The sequence below is a fragment of the Bubalus kerabau genome, chromosome 4, assembly GCF_029407905.1.
Source record: "Bubalus kerabau isolate K-KA32 ecotype Philippines breed swamp buffalo chromosome 4, PCC_UOA_SB_1v2, whole genome shotgun sequence".
NCBI classification, from domain to species: Eukaryota; Metazoa; Chordata; class Mammalia; order Artiodactyla; family Bovidae; genus Bubalus; species Bubalus kerabau.
Genome location: NC_073627.1, coordinates 168,963,753 through 168,968,533, shown reverse-complemented (window position 1 = coordinate 168,968,533; position 4,781 = coordinate 168,963,753). Strand labels below are relative to the sequence as shown.

The 4,781-nt window shown below is 47.3% G+C and overlaps 1 pseudogene; it reads left to right on the top strand.

Moving 5' to 3' along the window:
• Positions 1-1,505: 1,505 nt before the first annotated feature.
• LOC129651058 (surfeit locus protein 6-like) lies at positions 1,506-4,062 on the top strand (annotated as a pseudogene).
• Positions 4,063-4,781: the final 719 nt, after the last annotated feature.

Below are 4,781 nucleotides of genomic sequence, written 5' to 3'. Positions count from 1 at the left end.
AAGAGCTTTTAAATCTCAGAGGATAATAAATCGAGTGCTACCTCCATATTTTCAGTCAGAGGCTTTAGTTATAAGTAATTCCACATGCTGTAACTATCAGCAGTATGCAAGGAGGCTGCCATAGGAAATGAACCTTCATGTGCCTGAAGCCAGGGTTTATATTATCTTTATGATGAGATTCACATCAACACACACACACACACACACAAACTGTTTTTGTGAGAGGATGGATTAATTGAACTTACTTTTCAATTGCATCAGCTTCTTTTTTAATGTAATGACGAATGGATTCAATTAGACAGAAACCATATTTGTGGCTGACATATCAAGGGTGTTACTTCTTCCCACAGATTTCATTATGCACATCGACTACAGGCATTGTCTTTCTCTGCTGTCTCTCCAGGTTACACTTGTAGGCAGCTCTTTGACCAGAAGACAGTAGATTCTTCTTAATGAGACCCTGGCAAAAAGGAAAGGAGAAATCCTCTGAGACACTGGTCAAGAGACAACAAGGTACTTTCTCCTCTTTTTACTCCTCAGCTTCTTGGCATTGCCCTGGCTGCATGCCTCCTCTATCTTCTCATGCACATGCTGCCAGCAGAACATCCATGGCAAATAAAGAGCCAAGCTCTTGGGCTGGGCCATCTGCAGGGGCTGCGATGGAGCTGGACACAGCTGACCAATGGAGTTAAGATCTGAGTCACCCAGTGCTTCTCTTTGTTAAATTTGCACCATCTTTACCTCTGTCACCAATCTCAAGTTAGAGGGTCCCCATGATCACTCTATGGTTTGACAATTCGCTGGAAGGACTCACAAAACTCACTGAAAGTTGCTATACTCACAGTTATGGTTTAAGACAGAACAGGGACAGAGATTAAAAGCAGCTAAGGGAAAAGAGACATGCAGAAGTGTCCAGGAGAGTCCAAAGCATGGGACCTCTAGTTGTCTTCTCCCAGTGGAGTTATGGACACACTTGATTTCTTACAGCTGCAATGTGTGAGGATATGCATGAGCCAGTGCCAACCAGACAAGCTCACCTGAGCCTTGGTGTCTACAGATTTTATTGGGGCTCAGTCACATAGCCATGGCTGACTGGTCATGCGGTCAACCTTAGTCTCCAGAGGTCAAATTCATACCACATGACCCAAGGACCTTTCCTATAAATCACACTGCTAGCATAGGCTATCTGGCTTGGCCAAAGGTCCCAGGTTAAACAAATCAAGGCAAGATATTCCTAGGTCTTAGAGGTTACCTCCCAGGAGCCAAGGGCAAAGGCCAAACCTCTCTGGGTGAAAGATTAATCCTTTATTGTCCATCCAGACCTTCTTGTTCCACTTGACAGAATTTCTCTGCAACATCCCTCCAAACTTACACCTCTCCTAATCTATTCCATCCTCAAGAACAACACCAACCATCATCCAAGTGATCAAGCCACTTGCACCCTAATTCAAGCCACCATCAGTTCTCACGTTGGGGGTTTCTGGCAAGTGCAGCTGAGTAGATAGATGAAGGTAGCGCAGACCGGGGGTTTGGGGGGCCCTGAGTGTGTTGCAGAGTGCTATTACTGGCCCAGGATGCTGTACCCTGGCCCTCCTTCCCCCAGAAGGACCCCGAACCTCCAGCCAGGGCTTACTCGGTTAGCCAAGGAAGCCTAGCTTCAGAGCCTGGACAAGAAGATCTGCTCCCTGCCCAGTCCCGAGTCCCAGACGCACAACTCAGAAAGCAAAACTCAGAAACTGTTGGGCCCCCATAACAGAAGGGGAAGAAAGCACATTAGAAATCCCAGGAGCGGGTCCCTGTGCAGAAGCCTCAGGGCAGGAAGTCAGTGGCAGTGAAAGAGGAGGCGGAGGCCTTCAGCTCCACTGCGGGCCCTGCGGATGGCCTGGCCTCAGCGCCCGACTCTTCATTTGCGGTGGACGTCCTGTGACAGCGCCTACATGAGAAGATAGGGGAGGCACGCAGCCAGGGCAACGCCAGGAAGCTGTTTCCCACCTCTATGGAGAAAAGATGCTGGAGGAAGCTGAGGCAGCAGGAGTGGGACCGGAAGTAGAGGATGCGGAGGGAGCTGGGGATGAAGGAGAAAGCCGCCAAGGTCTCCAAGGGGCCCCCTGAGCTGCCGGGCCAGCCGGGCTGCTCTTCACTGAGGTAGAGATGAGTTAATAAGAGGAGCAGGCCTGCAAGGCGCAGCGCAGGAAGGAGAAGAGGCAGAAGGTGAAGGGGCTGATGGGCTGGAGCAGCTGCTGGACGGGGACGCGGCCCAGGCCCAGGAGCTTCAGGCCAAGATGCAGGGACGAACCTGCTGTACAAGGCCAAGGGCGTGAAGATCCTCGACGGGCAACACCTGCAGCCGGAGGTCCTGAAGTGCCAGGAGAAGCGGCGGGCGCAGCGCGGGTGCACGTGTGAGAAGCACAGGGCCCGCGGCCCAGGTGGTGGGGAAGATGCTGCTGCAGGACCGATGGCGGCAGAACCTGCCCAAGAAGAAGGCGGTCAAGGCCGAGGGGCGCCTGGAGAAGGGCCGCATCCTGCACCCTGGTTCTGGAGATCGGCCTGGCCTCAGGGCCCGGATGGTCGACCCCAGGCAGGCCCTGGCTCTGGGTGGAGAGCGGACGCTGTCACACTCCGCTCAGCGACTTGTCCAAGGCTCAGGCCGCGTGGGCACAAGAGCCTTCAGATCTGGGGAAGGGTTGATCCACATCTAGACCCCAGCCTCCTCTCATGAGGCCGGAACGCTCCCTGAAAGTTTTAGGGCTGGGGATGAGGGAGCGGTAAGGAGGCGGTGGGCGCCAGGTAAGGAGGGGCGGGCTTCACTGACCCCCTCTTTATCTCCCGAGTTCACAGGAGCAGAAGGGAATGGCCTTTGGGACTGCTGTGTCAGCCCCAAACTCATTTGAAAAGGAGGAAAACCAGCGCCTGAAGCCAGACCAAAGGTGGAATTGATGGTCTCGGTAACTGGAAGAAGGCAGGGCCATCCTCAGGTTGCCTGGAATTGAATTATTCTACGTTTATTTGCAAGATGAGTAAAGATTAGAATTTAAGATAAGAATGCACATTTAAAATCCTAAAATAACCACAGAAGATATAAACAGTCTTACTAAACTAGAAGGAAGAAATATGGAGTGGAATGGACAGTGTCAATCTAGAAGGAGGTGGGAGAGAAAAATCTCCAGGTGAATGGAGGATACACAGAGGCCGAGTTAAGTCCCAGCTCACAGCCAGCTGGGTGAATTTTATGGTATGTAAATTATTTTTTTAAACTGTTAATAAAATTCTTTTGGCTAATTTCTAGTTAAGAAACAGATGGTAACCAAAAGGAAGCTGGTGTTGGCTGTATTAGAAGATGAAGTCAATTTTAAGATAAAAGGCACTGCTAAAGAGAAGGAATATCACCACGTGATGAAAAGGGGTTCAAATAACCTGGAAGGTGGAAAACCTGTGCACCAGGAACATATCTCCAAGTCTGTCTAGCAGAAACTGACACAAGGAGAAATCAAGTCACAGATCAAAGTGGGAGATTTTTAACATCTCTGTTAGAAATTGATACATAAGCAGATAAAAATCGGATGGCTATGAAAGGTTTGGATGAAAGCAGTTATAAGCTTGATCTGATGGACACACAGAATGGTATCTGAAAACAGTATGTACTTCAAGCACACATGGAACAGTGGGGGAAACTCTCAAAGTTTGTAAAACAAGTCATATTTCAAGGTGTCAATGTCATAGAAAGTATATTACCTGGTCATAGCACAATTTAAAAACTTAAGCGGTAATTGCTAAAGTTTCCTGTTCAGAAGTTTAGAAACACGCTTCTAAATTACCTATGGGTCAAAGAATAATACCTAATGGATGTCAGAGTATTTGGGATCAAAAGATAATGAAGATGCTATGCATTAAAATGTGTTGGACACAGCAAAGACACTGCAAAAAAGCACTATATAGCCTTTAAAAAAAAACCAAAAACTTCTCACCTGGACTATTGCCACCTCATATCACCCTGTCTCCAGCTTTGCCACCTCACAGGTCAGTATCCACATAGTAAAGAATTCAAGTCTTTCCTCCTCTATTTAAACCCAACCTTCCCATCCCCCAAAGGCATCCCTTCACATTTAGAATAAAAACTAATGCTCCTTTTCCTGGCTCGCCTCCTCTCGTTCATCTTATATTTCTCTATGCACATTTTGTCTGCCCACTCTGGTCTTTTTTTTCTCTTCCTCCAAGCTCATGCTACCCTAGGGCCTTTGCACTGCCTATTTTCTCTACTTTGAACCTCTGCCTTTAACCTTCTGCCAAGATTATCTTTCTTATTCAGATCTCAGCTTAAATGTCACTTTGTGGTGTCATCTTCCCCGGCTATTTGAGTCTCCCAGACACCCTCAAACTCACAACCTCTTCACCAAGACATCCAGCACACTTAGCAACAGCTATTATTTTTCTGGTTTCTTTGTTTATCCCTACCTCCCACCCATAAAATATAATCTCCATGCAAGCAGGGACCAGGCTGCCTTTTTCATACCTGTTTTACCTGCTCTTAGAAGAGTCTAACACATAGTAGGTACTCAATAAATATTTGCTTGATAAATGAATATATTCACTTTTCTTGAAAGTCAACTTTTAACCATTGGTTTATTCATTCATCTATTGAATCCAAGTATTTACTGAGCATCCTTTATACAAATGGGCAGACATAGGTGCATTTAGGCAAAGCCCACCCTCAAGAGCTTAAAAGAGCTCTAAGTAGAATCAGAAGGATAGAATAATCAGTAGAATGAAATAGACAGTGCTCA